Below are 18845 nucleotides of genomic sequence, written 5' to 3' on the forward strand. Positions count from 1 at the left end.
AACAACAAAAAAGAGAAAAAACCAAAAAAGTACAAAACAAAACAAACAAATAAAACCTTTGACTAGAAGTTCTTCAGCACTTACATATCAGCTGCTATTTTTATTTAGGTCAAGTCCTAGATGAAACAAAAGATGCAGGGTTGAAATAACTTGCAGAGAATCACATGGTAAGTGGGGTAGCTGGATAAGAACATTGGGTATCTAAAGAAATAAGGCATGGGGAAATTAGAAGAGAGTGGCTTGGGATCATTTTGAGGGGAGATCATGCATGATCCTGAATGCTAGGATAAGATGAAGATAATGCTTCTATTCTACAAATATTAAAGAAATATTAAAGGTTTGCTTGGACAAGCTAAGGAAAAGAAGTTATTCCTCAAGATAAATGTGGTATATCCACAAAAAATGTCTCTAATTTAACGTCAAGGCTTTCTTAGCCCATGTGAATGTCTGAATGTTCTTAAACCCATAATTTAAACATCTATGTACAGTCCAATTATTGATTGTATTTCGAAAAGACCAAAACCTAACTCATTAACAATTTTTTTTTATTATTATGTTCAGTTGGCCAACATAGAGTACAGCAGTTTTTGATGTAGTGTTCAACGACTCATTAGTTGCATATAACACCCGGTGCTCATAATAACACATGTCCTCCTTAATACCCATCACACGGTTACCCGATCCACTCCCCTACCCTTTTGTAACCTTCAGTTTGTTTTTTGGAGTCCAGAGTCTCTCATGGTTTGGAATCAAGAGACGGAGAAAAACCAACAACAATTTTATAGCTATCTTTCACTTCAGGTGTTTTTAGCCTCTTGCAGTAAGGGCCCAGTGTTTTTATTTTCTCACATTTCTATAAATTTGAATCATAAATACTTATGATACAGTGTTATTGGATGTCTGTCTTCATGTAGTTATAACCAGGATCAGGGGGTCTATCATGGTATCAGAAAGTCAGCTTTTGGGGCACCTGGGTGGCTCAATTGGTTGGGTGTCTACCTTCAGCTCGGGCTGTGATCTCAGGGTCCTGGGATTGAGCCCTACATCAGGATCCCTGCTCAGTGGAGAGTCTGCTTCTCCCTCTCTCTCTGACCCTCCTCCCTGCTTGTTCATTCTCTCTCTCTCTCAAAGAAAAAAAAAATTAAGAAAAAAAAAAAAAAGACAGACAGCCGTTGTGAAAGATAATACAGTGGAAGTAGATCCTCTCATACCTCTTTCTAAATAGCAATGATTAGAAAAAGGGGTCATGGGAACGTGAATGTAACTAACAGAAACCCTCACACAACTACTAGAAATCTTAACCATTAATCAGTAATACCATTAATCAGTAATACCATCATCAAAAAAATGAACACAGAGCAGCACATACTGTTATCAAAACAAAAATCTCAAAACTTTGTTGCAAAAAAAAAAAATCCTTTTGTATTATAATATTCTATACAGAGAAAAACATTTTTATTACTATTATATCAACAAAGGAGCATAGGTAATTAAACTAGAAAATATGTTCCTCTCCATTAATATTACTTTTAGAAATTCCAGATCGGCCATTAGATAACCAAAAGTAGCAATCCTAAAGCCACTTTTCAAGAAGACTATACATTCGGTTGCATTATTTCTGTTTTCCTGACAACCTGCCAGCATTCATGACCCAAACAAATTCCCAACAGTGTTACAGAACAAGCTTTTAATAATGCAAAGGCCTTGCTTTCTTTTGATGGGGTGTTCTCTTAGTGGGAATGGAATCACCCATCAACAACAATCTGCTCATCAATTTTCTTTTCAAAGTCCAAATTGTAATTTAACCTTTGTTAATTAATTCCCAAATTATTTTACACTGGATGCTACACAGAAAGTACATTTTTAACTGTGGTACAATGGACATCCATGGGCTCTAAATAAGCAGCCATTTAAAACACAATGGGTGGCTTTCTTTTACCCATTCATATATTGCTAATTTATTTTAGATAATATATTTTAATGTTACAGCTAAAAAGGGAAGGGTTAAATAGTCTTTACTCAGATATCAGGTATTTAAAAATTTAACTGGTTTTTACATCATCATCCATGTTATTTTAAGACATTAATGCAACACGTTTAACTCTACATATAGAGCAGTAATCTTCATCCCTTCTCAAGTCTCTGAAACCGGACAATATGCTATTCCTGAATACTTGTAAATGGCTAATGTATCAAGTAATTTAATGTTTTCAACTTTTTATGTTGTGAACCACTCTCCTCTCTATTCCCTACATCTTTTCCTGAAAGAGAAACATATTTGCTGTCCTTTGGTTCACAATTTTTCCATTAAAAAGTGTCTATCACACGAGCAATAGGCAAAGTGGTTCGGTTTACTAAAACATGTAGGCTACACATTGTTAATCAATGGCATTTTACTGATTCTTTTCTCCAAAGGATAAACTAACACATAAAGTATTATAGACAAAAAATAGGGCACCAGGCAAATAAACATTACCGGAAAGGAGATATTGTTATATTATTGCTATATTCCCTTCATTAGTTTGCCACTATGACAATACAATGAATGAATAGCTAAAGAGATACATTTTTTCAAGTAAATCTTGCCTTTCAATGTCTGGACTTATAAACTTTTATTCTTTAGAAAAAAAATAAGTGATGTTAAATATATTCTTATTCCATAATTACACTAACATGGCGATCCTGATCATTTTTAAATTGCTTTGTAGTCCTTGCCCTCAAAATATGTGTCTTTCCCCTGAGGCTTTTAACAAATACTCCAGTGTGAATGAGCTATCTACTCACCTACTTAATTTTGTTCAACAGTAAAAATTACAACAAACTGGAAGGTATGCAGAGAGATTACTTTCATTAAATGAATTTCTAAAATTCCACAGAGAGATCATCAGTTTCTTCCTAACGACTTTTGAAAACACGGGCTCCACACACTGTTTAAAGACAGGTCAGTGAAGACCATAGTGGAATGATTATTTCTTGAACATCTCCTGCTGTACTGAAACATATTTCAGTGGAGTAATACTGGCCATCTGGAATCATGAACCTCTGACATTACATTTCTGCTTCATCAGTCTTCGTTACTGTAAAACCCAACCACATCTACCCCCACCCACATTTCAGCTTCATCTTTTGTCTTGCTTTCTTCCCCCCAAAATTTCAAAGTACTGCTTTTCATTCTGCTTTTCTGCCAGCTCTGTCGCCACATACCTCAGAGAATCTGCTTGGTTTGTCTTAAGGAAAAACACAACATAGGAATCACTGTGTCTTAACAGCCAATACAAGGGAGCGGGTGGCTCATCTCTATTTTGGGCACTAGTAGTATTGACCTCCAGTTCAACAAAGATTTAATGAGCACTTAATTCATTCATTCCAGGCACTAAACTGGGCTCAGAGAACACAGAAAATTCTTGAGAATATATTCATGCATCCCATATCATGTATATGAAACCTCGCGTCTTTAAAGAGAGCTTTTTTTTTTTTTTGGGTGAGGTTTAAAGATGATAATATATTTTAAAGCATGTAATTATGGTCTGGCACACAGTGGCTACCAATAAGGGCTTGCCGTATTTGATCTAAATCTTTATCAGATCTGCAACACTGAAAACCACAAAGAGCTGGCCATGGGCTCCTTTGTCCTTCCAAACTGGTGTCACTTACTGTGGCCTCACTTCGTAACTATTATTCTCAGGTTCTTGAACATGGAATGCAGTAAGTCGTCCACTCTTCATTCTCTGATTTTGAAAATGGCACCTTGGGGCACCTGGGTTTCTCAGTGGGTTAAGCCTCTGCCTTCAGCTCAGGTCATGATCCCAGAGTCCTGGGATCCAGCCCCGCATGGGGCTCTCTGCTCGGTGGGGAACCTGTTTCTCCCTCTCTCTGTCTGCCTCTCTGCCTACATGTGATCTCTGTCAAATAAATAAATAAAATCTTTAAAAAAAAATGGCACTATACATTAAATGTGAATGTACAGCAAACCGCTGCATGCAAAAAGGAAAAATGGTAGAGAGGTCCAAAGAGGACTTTAAGCTGGACCAAACCTCAGTGAAGATTTCACAGGTTCAATGAAGCATACCTAGAATCCTATAGGATGTGTCTGTTAGACTGGCAGAAAGGGAAGGAGAAGGTATTCCAGATAGCACCAAGAGGAAAGACATAAATTCATGAAACACCACAGTTTGTGCAGAGAACAGTTCACCTTCCAGTGTCATTCCAACTTTACTAAATCCCAAAGATGCCATTATATAAGAACCACATTATGCACACTATATATTCTATGCTAACGACACTGGCCTCTATTCTTTAGGTATCTGAGGCACTTCAAGATTCTGATTAGATGAATGACATGGTTGAATTTTCATGTAAGGTATATTTTTTCTTTCCCTGCAGCAAAGAGTAGAAGGGCAACAGAATGAGTAATTAAGAGCCTGGGTAGAAGGTTACAAACCTTGACTTAGGGCAATGGTAACGAGATACAGAGAGGGAGAACAAATTTAAGAGCTACTTGGAGTTCAAGTGAAACTTGACAGTTGGTTCAGTTGAGGTGAGGGCAATGGATGAAATAAAGAATGACAGCGAATGCCTGTATCCAGCTGACTCAGACTTGATGGGGAGATGACCATGTCCACCTGAAAGACAGAATTCAGGAGGTGAATGTTATAGATGGGTTTCTTGTAGGATATCCGGGAGGACATGGCCCCAAAGAATTTTGACATACAGGACTAAATAAATATCAAAAAAGGCTAAGGAAGGACACATAGACTTCAAGCTATAATAATGAAAACCTGAGGGAGGTTGACAGAGGACAATGGAGATCGAGACCCACTGGCAGTCAAGGACATCCCCGGAAAATGAGGAAAATAAGTGGCATGAGGAGCTCATGAGTCATCAGAAGACAATCAGGAGGAGAAATGAAGAACCAATGGGAGAGTGCAGAGAAAGAGTATGAAGGATAAACCCCATGGCAGGAAGATAAAAGCTTAAAGGCAGTGTAGCCCTAGGGTTCCCAGAGACCTACCAGCACAGCTTCAATGGAGCAGTGGACACAGAAGGCCACAAATAGGCTAAGCCAAGAACAGAAACTGAGGAAGTTAGGACAGCTAGTGGAGAAACTCTTTCAAGAAGTTTAGCTAAGGAAAAAAGAGATTAAGGGATAGTAGCAAGGTGGGCTCAAGGTTTGGTTTTGTTTTGGGACAAGAGAGTTTTGTTGTTGTTGTTTGTTTTTTAAGATTTTATTTATTTGACAGAGAGATCACAAGTGGGCAGAGAGGGAGGCATGGAGGGAGGGGGAAGCAGCCTTCCTGCTGAGCAGAGAGCCTGATGCGGGGCTCGATCCCAGGACCCTGAGATCATGACCTGAGCTGAAGGCAGAGGCTTAACCCACTGAGCCACCCAGGTGCCCAGGACAAGAGAGTTAACATGCTTAAAGGAAGGGATAAGAACTAGGTTTGTATGTGCTAACAATGATCAGCATTTGTTGTCTGAACGCAAGGTCAAGAACTGGGATGCCTGTAAATTTCAGTGGGCGAAGAAAACAGTGATTGATGAGGAGTGTCTGCTCCAAGCGGGGGGAGGGAGTAGTGGTGTGGATATCCTAGATTTGCCATTCCTTTGTAGTTTTACTCCAAAGGTCTAGGGTTATTTATACATGAGATGCACATTGGACATTCTTGTAGACAGTGCCGTTTTCTGATTAGCAAAGGAGAGGAGAATTGAAGAACAAGGTATTCTTGGTAAGGAGTTACTGAACAACCAACTGAGTTGCATAGAAATCAGCCACCCTCGGATTCAATAAATTGGTTACTAGAATATTAAATAAACAAGCAAATACAAAGGCATTATTTTCCTAATTAACAATGTATTTGAAGTTATGACCTTAAAAAATTTTAAAAAAGGTAAAAAGAGACCATCACCACTCGTTAAGGACATTCATTTTTTTTCTGGGGTTTCTGCTTCACTCACTTAGTGGTTCTTTCCTGGATTTCACTGCAAGAATCTGGGAGGGGTTCTTAATGCGTTGTGACCTTGCTGTTCTCTAGAGTTGTGGGTTCACTGGGCTGGGACAGAAACAGATCTACTGCATGTCCCAGCCCAGCTCATCTATACAGAGGATCTCTAAGGTCAGTCCTGGAAAAAAAAGACAGTTCACTCCAATCCTTAGCCTCAGAAACAGAGAGAAAAGAGAGATAGAAAATGAGTATGTATTAGTGACGTAAGAGCAGAATCCCTATGAAGAAATCGGCCTTGGATTAAAGCAAAATCCATTTCCCTGTACTTTAGGTCTACTATACAAACAGGAGCAAGACAGCTTAATACAGGCCATTGAGAAAATGGATGCATACTAGTAATGAATTATCATAAAATATACTTTAATAATTAGGAAAAGAACTCTGTTGATGTGGCAGCATTTTTCAATTTGCATAATTGTTTGATAATCATATATAACATAAACAGCAATCATAAAACCTGTTTTATCAAAAACTTTTAAACATAAAGGACAGTAAGTATATATTTTAAAAGTCTTATTTTAAAAGGTTATTTCATATCTTCTTACATTAATTTCTTAAGTATTTGTTTTGTTTTTCCTCCTTCTTTATTTAAAAACAAAACAAAACAAAACAAAACGCTTTCTCCAGTGGGAGGGGACTGGTTTTGATGAAAGAGCATAACAGGGGGAAATGTCCACATGCCTCAGATGCTCTACAATTCTCTCTGTGCATTCTCTGCCATCACGTACCAGTTTATGAAAGCCATTTGATAATGATAAACTATAAGTGACCTATATATATATAAACTATTACACCTAGTAAATTTTCTGAAGGCTGACCTGATAGGATTGATTTAATACAAGGTGTTTAATAAGGTGTTAATAACACCTTTAGTGAGATGTTTATCAATTCCTGAATTGAGGAAAAACTGACTAAAACAAATGACACATCATTTAAAAAATAAACGCAAAAACAAGGAAACTTGAAACTTTGTTCTTGCACCAAAAGTCATTTGGACATGATTTAAGTGCAGGACATCACTGACAAAGCATCACTATTTCATTTTTTAAAAATTGTCCCCTATCATCCAATTTTTAATTTTTAAATCTGAAACATTTTGTTTCCTAACAATTCTTAATGATAGTATACTCTTTCTATTATATCCCTAAACATTAATTTCATATGGCTTTTCTGTATCAATCCTTCCCTCATCCCACCTGGTACTCTATCAATACAGGTTGCCTCTTAACTCTGGAAGCCACATTTCTTAATTTCCCTCTGTACTGCCTAGCCAATATCCCTCCCCCATTTGGCTTTACATACTGTAACTCTTCTGTTGCAAAAATGTAACAGGAACATCTAAGTGTCTTCTTTGAACAAGACAGGGCTTGGGGAAATAGTATCTGCATTTGAGCAGAGGTAATGAGAAAATCGATGTAAAGTTTCATCTATCCTGCAATAATGAGAAATTCTCTAAAATCTGAAATTCTTTAAAATATATTACTGATAATGCTGGCATTCTTAAATGTAACAATGTGTTATTAATATCAATGAGCTAACATTTCAAAGATACATACTGATATAAAAATGAACAAAAGTACATTTAAAAAAAAAGCCACAGAGCAGGAAAATTTAGTATTTGAAAGGTGGTAGGGGATCACTAAAATAGTAGTAAGGGGGGGAAAAGCTATGAAAAAAATATATAAAGGATAATTGGCAGTATGCCAGCACACTGGGAAAAATGTAAATTTGAAGTAGTTAGGAAAAGATGTTCCAGCGAGGTAAGAAAGGAAAAAAATCAGAATATGAATTGGAATATGGCTGTATGTATACATACTATACATAGGCTGTATATGAGTATATACACATGTATGCACATTATATAATACACACGTTTTATAACATGCATACGTATATACATGCATATGAGTATCTACATGTTGTATATATGCACGCATTTTTAAACATATATATAAACATACATATGTTAAAATACATATTTATTTGTTAATAAATATATAGGGACAGCAGAGCCCATAGAGCTGACACAGGTGTAATTAACTGTGACTGTTTTCCTTACAAACTCCCCTGACCTAGGATCCTCCCCCTCTGCTCCCAGGAATTCCTGCAAGGCTTTCACACTGTGAAGCCTGTAGGAGGGCAAGAGAAAGAAAGGATGGGCAAATTAGCTACAATTGGATCTTACTAACTTATTCATTTAAATTGCTAATCTGTTTCCAAGTAAGTTCATTTGTAGATATCTCATCCTCAGCTGACTGAACTTGGCTTTTCTAACCCTAGCTTGTAATTGGAAAAGAACATAATAAATTGTCATTTATCTTCCTTTTATTTAATCTCAAAAATACTTGGTCAAAAATGTCTACACGCACTAAAATTGGAACTCCAGTCCTTACATCCTCCCAGGTAAAGATTGTGATCATGATATGACTAGATATTATATGTATTCAATTAACTTCTACAGAAATCTCATGAAAATCTAGATATAATTAAAGGCAGTAAAATGGGGAGAAAGGAAGTCTTCCCAGATAAATTTTTCCAGCAAAGGAGTACAAAAGTGCCTATTTAGCAAACCTATAAATTAAAAAGTTAAAAACTGCTTTTTCTTTTTAAAAGAAACATTTATGTGGTTAAAAACTCCATAAAACATGTAGGTTGACAAGTATAAAAATTTCCTTTCCTTCCGGACCACTTTTAGAAGAGAAAAATCTATGATGATTTGAGAGAATAATATAAATAGTCTATGTATGTGGTATTGAAATATTAAGAGATGTCGTACGCCAAATATAGGTGATACAAATTGAAATGACATAGGTAATAATTCTGAATAGATTAAAAAAAAAAAAAAGACAGTCTGGTGCCTGGGTGGCTCAGCAGTTAAGCGGCTGCCCTCAGCTCTGTCTTTCTCTGTCAAACATATAAATAAAATCTCTAAAAAGAAAAAAAAGACAATCTTTCACAAGCTTTTAATAGTCAACATAAATAATTTAAGTTGTCCTCTGCCTTCCTTCAAAAGATTACGTTTTGTCCTTCTATATATCTATCAAGTCCTTTCCTGAAGGACATAGAAGAGGCAGGAAATGTTAAGATTTTATGTTACTTCTATTTTAGCCCGTTCGCAAGATACAAACACAAAAGTTAGAACACCAGGGACTGTTGTCCTTAATCTCCCATTTTGGATATTGGATAACTCACATTGGAAGAAATGATGCTGAGAATTAACCCAATAAAAAGTCTCAAAACTCGGTTCTAATATTAATATGCAAAGGACATCAATCAATGATATCCATTAATTTTGGCAAGAAAAACATTACTTCTTCACCAGGAGAAAATGACCCATTTTCACACTGGCTTTTGGAAATATAAAAAAACGCATGGAGAATGCGGGTATAGATGTACATTTCGTAGAATCTCAGGAGGAAAAGTCATCTATGCTTCCTACTGCCCCTTCTTTTCAAATACTCTGAAGAGGAATAGAGAGATCATTCAAAGTGATGATATTTCAGGCTGAATTGAACAATCATATAGAAGAGAATGAATGAATAAGCAGTAAGATAGATGCCTCTCTTCCACAGCACCTAGAATATTCAAATTTACTAATAAAAACAGCCACTAATAAACTGAACATGTTTTTCATCAAAATGAGTTTCTATTTAGAAGTAGTATCTTCAATATTTTCTGAAACTGTTTAGTTATAATGGAAAAAACAAAGTTATCTCCAACAAGGGGAAGGTAGGAGGTAGGAGGATTTTTCACAGTGATCATGCCAAGAATTTAAGAATTCTAGATAATATTTATACATTAATTTCTCTAAATGCAGATGACAAAACAACCAAATTTCCAGACCAGAGATGTACAGTTCCCTCCAAAGAGACACTCTGATATTTAAAGTGCTCTAAAATATTTATCCTTTCTATAAGATGATCTAAAATATTTACTAAGTTTTTGCTAAGATACAAAAATAATGACATTAGGTACAAGTAACCAAGAAGAGTTAATACTGTAGAAAATAAACTCCATTTTGGAAAAAAAAATAATTGTTCTTGAACCTAACAACTTAAACTTCAAGACCAAAGACACTTAAAACAAAATTCACAAATTTTTATGATTCAGATCCCAAATAATATTTTAATTTACTTCAATATGCTTTCTTTCCACCCTCACAGTGGAATTATGCTCTGAAAATTATGCTCTGAAAAGTCAAGCCAATGTCACTTTATTATATTTTAAGATTTGCACAGTAAGAGAGAAATGTTAAAGTCGGGGGGGGGCAGGAACCACGTCACTAACTGGTTCCATCTTATGGTGAGAAACTGTACCAGAGCGGGTCAGTGTGATGTTTGGACAGGCATGTTGACAGTCTGGGGGGTGTCTAACTCGAACACAACATCAGGCACTTGCAGCAGAGCAAACCTGGGTTCAAATACTGGCTCCAGCACATACCTTAGGCAGGAAAATGCCATTAAAATCTCTGGTCTTTGGTTGTTTCTCTTAATATGTAAAACAGAAGTAAAAAGAACCAACCTCACACAGCTACTCTAGGGACCATAAGAGAAAAGAAGTTAAAGGAGGAAAATCTGTACCTGCAACAAAACAGAAACCCCCTAAGTCATCCCCAAAGTTGAAAGACGGTGGTTGTTCTTGTTAGGGTGCCTAAGTTATGTTCACAGTCGAGGCCTCAGAAAATGCCAGGAACAGTCTCAGGAAAATGCCTCAGAAACAGTGACATTGTTTGAGGGAAGAAAGTTAAGCAAAGACAATTTCAAAGCCACGTTTAACAGGTAATTTCAGCTTCTTCAAAACTGATTAAAATTGTTGTGGACTGTGGCATGAATTCGTACAACAGTTCAATTTATGTTGAGTAAAAACTGATCATTGCTTTCAGGGAAAGACTGCACTAAACTGCCCAGTTAACCAAGGTATATCATGCATTATATAAAAATGTATTTTTTTTTAAAAATTCCAGCAATTCAGACTATTATGTTTATGATTCACTAGATCTGGACAGTATGATTTGTTGAGGCTTGAACAAACTTCCTTAAGAGTTTTTAATTCTGGGGCGCCTGGGTGGCTCAGTGGTTTGGGCCGCTGCCTTCGGCTCAGGTCATGATCTCAGGGTCCTGGGATTGAGTCCCGCATCGGGCTCTCTGCTCTGCAAGGAGCCTGCTTCCCTCTCACTCTCTCTCTGCCTGCTTGTGATCTCTCTCTCTCTGTCAAATAAATAAATAAATAGATCTTTAAAAAAAAAGAGTTTTTAATTCTGCAAATTTTACAACAAAACCTGGCCCGATTCCTTAGCCTTTCATTAATCATTAGAAGGGAATATTTGGTTTCCTTTGCACACATAATCTTTGCCAGGAGAGATCTTACACTGGCAGTTTTTATTCTATTTACATGTAACTGGTTAGTAATATTCCCCAAGCTGTGACCTTAAAATCTAAGTTTTAAATGTTTAAATGCAAAAATTGGAAAAGAGCCAAATAGTTTTCACGCTTTCTAAAATTTGCAAGGTATTCTATAAATCTCTGAATCCACAGATCAAAATTGGAAAATATCTAGAAAGAAAAAATGTATATATATAAACTAGAAAGATACAAAATGTGGTTTAGAAGAACTTCAGCAGTGTAGACTGATTGCATAGTAAGGGTTGGCGGTAGAGAGAGAAAGAGTGAGAGAGGGAGAGGAAGAAAGAAAGGGGAAGTCTGCAAGGTGTATTCCAGGACAGAAATCCAGTAATCACATCCATCCCTAGCACTGGTCACTGTAGAAGGTACAGCATCCCCCAGAGCACTTAGGGGAGAACTAAAACCACATCTGGAATGGTACATCAAGAGAAGAGCTCGTAAAAACTGATTGTTATGGGAGATGCCTAAAATAAAATGGACCAAACTTCTTTGGACTGATGTATGTTATCAAAGGAGATGCTATCGTTACTAAGGAATCAATCACAGCTAATGATTTTATAGCTGAAATCAGAGGCCTGAGGAGTTATGGAAAACTTACAGAACAGCTTTGTAGTAATTCATTGTGGATTTTATTCTCAGCTGAACCATTCAAAATATGGTTCTTGTAATGAGCTATGAAATGATCCAATAAGAGGCTCTCAAGCATGACACACATTGCGTAACTTCATGGTGATGGGATTTAAAAAGGCAGGGTTCGACTTGAAAATTTAAAGGAATAAGAAATTAAAACTTAAACTCTATAAAAATCATCAAATATTGATAAATATAATTTGGGGAGGGAAGGAAAAGTTCACCATTTCTAGCAAAGAAAAAAAATAAATATTTTATTTATTTATTTCACAGAGAGAGAGATCACAAGTAGACAGGCAGGCAGAGGGGGCAGGGAGGAAGCAGGCTCCCCGCAGAGCAGGTAGTCTGAAGCGGGGCTCGATCCCAGGACCCTGAGACTATGACCTGAACTGAAGGCAGAGGCCTAACACACTGAGCCACCCAGATGCCACCGCCCCCTCCAAAAACTTAAAAGATTTTGGCTACAACTGTGTTATGGTGCCATCCCTAGAACATTCACGGACAAAGGGAAGAGAATTAAATACAGTTGGCTTTACTCATCAGAATTTACCCTCAAGAAAGTATCCCCTTCCTGAAGCTGGAGTAACCCAAACATAGTATCTACTCCAGAGGCAAGAAAATAGAAGCAATTGTAGGCAGGAAGGCTGGCAGCATATGCCCTTCATGTTCTGCTAGTCATGAGCCAAATTAAAATTTCCTTGATGACAGTCTGATAATATCCATTTAATTAAGGGTGCCTGGGTGGCTCGGTGGTTAAGCCTCTGCCTTTGGCTCAGGTTATGATCTCAGGGTGCTCTGCTCAGTGGGGAGACTGCTTCTCCCCCCTCCACCTCCCTCTCTGCCTACTTGTGATCTCTCTCTCCATGTCAAATAAATAAATAAATAAATGCACAGTATTGTACTCCTCTTCCAATCAGTCCTATGTTATAACCTATTCTTTCAGTCAGTAGTATGTTGTGATCTTTCTACGTCAACAAGCATACTTCAGCTTTCCCCAACAAGACTTCTAGCACTGGACACTAACACTATTTTCAGTATTCTGTAATTATTAATATATATATATATATATATATATATATATAAATAAATATGCCTTTTAATACTTAGAAGTTTATATTTATGAAAATACTATAGAAAAATTGTACATAAAAAGATATAATGGTTCCTCTGGAAATGTAAGTCTAGAGCTTTAAAAGGGAAATGCAGATTAGGGAATAAATAGTTTTACTGTGATCATTTAACAGAGAAAGTTTTGGCAGTCTCACATATGTAGAGTATATAAAACAGGAAGAGGAGATGACTTCAGTTAGGCCTCCGGAAAATAACCTCAAGGCTGAAGTGTGCCTGGAGAAAGACTCCATCCAACACTGAGAAGGAGGACCAGAGAGAAAAAGGAGAACCAATGTAGAAGGGGGTACTCAACAATGGGCCGTGGAAAGCCAACTGATTGTAACTCAAAGTCCAAGTTGTTTTTAGATTCAGCATATAGGTAGTCATTAAAGACCTTTGTGAGAGCAGTTGTCACAAAACCTTGTTAATAGAATCTGGTCAAAAAGTGTTTAAACCAATGAATTTGAGTAAAGGGGAGAAAAAGTAGAGATAGTGATTAGGATTAATCCTTAAAAATTTATCAGTAAGTGGATGACGATTACAGAAGCGATTATATCTATTGAAGATTAAAAACCGTTCAAAAGGGGCCCCTGGGTGGCTCAGTGGGTTAAAGCCTCTGCCTTCAGCTCAGGTCATGATCCCAGGGTCCTGGGATTGAGCCCTGCATCAGGTTCTCTGCTCTCTGCTCAGCGGGGAGCCTGCTTCCTCCTCTCTCTCTACCTGCCTCTCTGCCTACTTGTGATCTCTGTCTGTCAAATAAATAAATAAAATCTTAAAACAAGAAGAAGTAGGAGTGGTCCACTCTTTTCAGAAGGAAATGTCTGGCTTTCAAAGAAAGTGTACTTCCTTGACATTTCAAGAGGAATGGGTTTTGTAGTTGGGGCCGTGTAAGAGAAAAAAATCTTAACTTGGGATATTCATTTAAAATCAAGACCATGGTATCTTTTTCATGCCAGTCTTGCTCCTTTGATGCATTTGGACTTTGGAATTAAAAGGGAAGTAGTATTAAGAGACAGATGCCCTACCTTGGTTGAGAACAGAACTGTTTAAGAGATTTCACATAGACCATGGTAAGATATTACTTTTGATAGGTTATTCTTGTAAAGTCAACTTAACTTCTTTTATTAAGTGACCTCCATTATGATGCTTACAATTCTGTTATTTAAAAAAATTGTTTACTTCAATATGAATCTATTAGACCAGCTATTTTTAAAATCACTTGGTCTCAAAATGCATGTACAGTGTAAAGTTACTGAGGATCCAAAAGTTATGCAAGTTATAAGGTATTGATATTTACCAAAACAAAGACTAGAAAAATGTAAACATTTTATTTTTTAATGATTTTATTTATTTATTTGTCAGGGAGAGTGACAGCGAGCAAGGGAACACAAGCAGGGGAAAAGAGAGAAGCAGGCTTCTCACTTAGCAGGGAGGCCCATGTGGGGCTCGATTCCAGGACCCTGGGATCCGGACCTGAGCTGAAGGCAGATGCATAACGACTGAGGCACCCAGGTGCCCGAAATTCAAACACTTTAAAATAAAAATAAACCCATTATATATGAAGTCTTTATAAAAAAATGACAAAAGTTACATATACATTTACATATATATACACACATATACATATAAAATAATATATATATATAGTATATTTTAGAATTAGAGGCTTTACAGAAAGTCTGTCTCCCATTTGGTTCTCTGTTCCATAAACTATTTTGATTAAATAGTATGTAGAAAACCTAGTTTCTCACAAGTATGTAGTTGGAAAAGAAAGGGGTATTATAATAGCCTTTCAGTATTCTTTGATACTACACCAAAAGTTGAAAGGTATTGTTTGCTTTTAAGTTGCAACATGGATCTAAAGCTGTATCAATACAATTTTGTTACATTAAAATTGGTATATCTTGCACTTTGGATGGATTTTTTTTGTCCATGACTAATTTTGTAATATCCTAGATTAATAATTTGAAAATAACTTGAATTAGGCCTATTTCCCAAATGTTGACTCTTTTTGTTAAACAGTATATAGAGGTCATATTCGTTATTAATGTTACCATCCATCTCATCAGAAAAGTCTTGAAGTCCTGGGAAGCTGTCAAACTTAATACGGAAAATAATACGGAAAATACAAGTTTTCCAAAATTCAAAACAACACTCAAATTTTGTCATTAACACACACAGTCAACTGCCTTTCTTAATTTCTATTTTCTTAAGTCACCTCTACTCCTCATGTGGGGGTTCGAACTCACAACCCCAAGATCAGGAGTCATTTGCTCCACCTACTGGGCCAGCCAGGTGTCCCTGTCAACTGTATCATAAAGTGACTAACTTACCTTGTCTGTTTCAGAGAACGTATGGAAATACCACCCAAGTATAAACTCGTCAGTTCTTTTCCAAGTAAAATTGGTGTTAACACAGAAGAAACCAACCAGCTTAAGTCACAACTCAAGCAACTGCCCCAGTGCTTTCCCCCACAGACATACAATCGTACTTGAGTATAGAGCAAAGCTGCCTGATGCATGCTTTCCACTTTGTCACAGAAGAGCAAAAGCTTAATTATTCAGGGGTTGGCAATTCACAAAATTCATAATTTTTACTGCTTCAGTGAGGATTTTAAGGGAAACTTGCCCTTGGTTTTTTAAGCGCACTCTGAGTGCACTGCAGTAAAAACACCTGGACAAGAACAGTTCGATGCTAATGCCTTGATTCATGCAGAAGTGGGTAATAATATGTTTGCATCAGTGCAAATATCAATAAAATGAACAAGGTAAATAATGTCTCCCATTATTAGGGAAATAGTTCAACCTTTCTGAAACTCTGAAAGGTCCACAAATCATACTTTGAGAATGGCCAGCAGAGTCACACCAAGTATATGCATTTATATTTAAAGTACTACTGATATTATGAATCTGAGCTTAAATTCCTGAGTATGGAGAAAGGATATAAAAGACACGCCATCCATTCCCCTTTTAAATTATAAGCATTTATTTCTTAGGACACTAACTGTTAGCAATGCAAACCAAGTGGAAGATTTATGGGCAAATGCTCTACCTGTGGGTGTGTGAGACACACATCCAGACAACCAAATGGACACTTTCCAGAAACCACTGGGAAAAGTTTTTCAAGGTTATTCAGTACCGTGTGTTGCTCAAATTCATTCACAGTGTTCCTATTTGCCTTATTAAGAAAGCAATTAACTGTAATTAGAAAAGTCTGCACATGAGGTGACTACACCTCATTGTAAGATAACTTCTCTTTTCAGAGTTACAAACAAAAGGTAAGTGTAGAAATATAAACAATGAAAGTCAGAAGCACCTATTTGGCAGAGAACAATCTGCAGTTCTCAATGCTGACAGGGACAGGACATTGCCAGGTGTAGATGCCAAGGACAGCCCACCTTCTCAAGCTGCCGCCCAGCACTATTTGGGCACATTTGTAAAGGGAATGCCACATTCTTGGTAGGGTAAGCAACAAAGCAGACTGCTCAAGACTCAGGCAAAAAACTAGCTCTGATGACTGCTTACCACGTATGTATACAAAACAAATTCTCCCTATCAATCTGAAATCAGAGCTGTCTAAAGAGCTGGACGAGTAAGTGGATTGGGCAGTCTTCAGAGAGACACACAGAGAGAAGAGAAACAGTGTTTGAGGAGGTCATTACGAGGATGTGGCCACCAGATGGCCCATGACTTGGATCCCCCTGGTCCTTGGAATGTGTGTTCCCATCTGCCTTCTCCACTCCCAGAGGCTGTCTCACAGACACAAGCCTTGAGATAATGATGTGGTGCTGAGAGGACCTAGACCATTAATAGACATGACTAAATCCAGTTAAGGTCTCTGCATAAATTTTTAAGATTCTGGCAGGCTGGCGTGGAGATCGACTCATTTTATAGCCACGCAAGACAAGCCTCCTATGTAAGTTCCTTGCTTATTAAACCTGTCAACTACTGATCTGAAGCACGGGCTTCTTCCACCTCTCCCTGCCCTCCAAATACCGATGCAGCTTTCCAATTTGACCCAGGAGCTGCAGAGAAGCTTGGAAACCAGGCACATAGACAGGCAGGCAGATGGAGGTGAGAGACAGGGAAAAGAGACAAGCCATCGAAGAGTCAATATGAGCATTAGGCACCTCCAATTAAACCAAAGAATGGATTTTGCTAAGTTCCTTATAGATTTTGGATACTAGCCCTTTATCTGATAGGTCGTTTGCAAATATCTTCTCCCATTCTGTCAGTTGTCTTTTGGTTTTGTTAACTGTTTCCTTTGCTGTGCAAAAGCTTTTGATCTTGATGAAATCCCAATAGTTCATTTTTGCCCTTGCTTCCCTTGCCTTTGCCGTTGTTCCTAGGAAGATGTTGCTACGGCTGAGGTCGAAGAGGTTGCTGCCTGTGTTCTCCTCAAGGATTTTGATGGATTCCTTTCTCACATTGAGGTCCTTCATCCATTTGGAGTCTATTTTCGTGTGTGGTGTAAGGAAGTGGTCCAAATTCATTTTTCTGCATGTGGCTGTCCAATTTTCCCAGCACCATTTATTGAAGAGGCTGTCTTTTTTCCATTGGACATTCCTTCCTGCTTTGTCGAAGATTAGTTGACCACACCCAAAGAACAAACAATCCAATCAAGAAATGGGCAGAGGACATGAACAGACATTTCTGCAAAGAAGACATCCAGATGGCCAACAGACACATGAAAAAGTGCTCCACATCACTCGGCATCAGGGAAATACAAATCAAAAACACAATGAGATATCACCTCACACCAGTCAGAATGGCTAAAATTAACAAGTCAGGAAATGACAGATGCTGGCGAGGATGCGGAGAAAGGGGAACCCTCCTCCACTGTTGGTGGGAATGCAAGCTGGTGCAACCACTCTGGAAAACAGCATGGAGGTTCCTCAAAATGTTGAAAATAGAACTACCCTATGACCCAGCAATTGCACTACTGGGTATTTACCCTAAATATACAAACATAGTGATCCGAAGGGGCACGTGTACCCGAATGTTTATAGCAGCAATGTCTACAATAGCCAAACTATGGAAAGAACCTAGATGTCCATCAACAGATGAATGGATACAGAAGATGTGGTATATATACACAATGGAATACTATGCAGCCATCAAAAGAAATGAAATCTTGCCATTTGCGACGACGTGGATGGAACTAGAGCTTATCATGCTTAGTGAAATAAGTCAATCGGAGAAAGACAACTATCATATGATCTCCCTGATATGAGGACATGGAGATGCAACATGGGTGGTTAGGGAGATAGGAGAAGAATAAATGAAACAAGATGGGATTGGGAGGGAGACAAACCATAAATGACTCTTAATCTCACAAAACAAACTGGGGGTTGCTGGGGGGAGGTGGGACTGGGAGAGGGGGAGGGGGCTATGGACATTGGGGAGGGTATGTGCTATCATGAGTGCTGTGAAGTGTGTAAACCTGGCGATTCACAGACCTGTACCCCTGGGGATAAAAATACATTATATGTTTATTAAAAAAAAAATTTGGAAGGGGAGGTGAACCATAAGAGACTATGGACTCTGAAAAACAACCTGAGGGTTTTGAAGGGTCAGGGGTGGGAGGTTGGGGGAACAGGTGGTGGGTAATGGGGAGGGCACGTTTTGCATGGAGCACTGGGTGTTGTGCAAAAACAATGAATACTGTTACGCTGAAAAAATAAATAAAATGAAAAGAAAAA

Source organism: Meles meles, chromosome 3 (genome assembly GCF_922984935.1).
Source record: "Meles meles chromosome 3, mMelMel3.1 paternal haplotype, whole genome shotgun sequence".
Taxonomy (NCBI): domain Eukaryota; kingdom Metazoa; phylum Chordata; class Mammalia; order Carnivora; family Mustelidae; genus Meles; species Meles meles.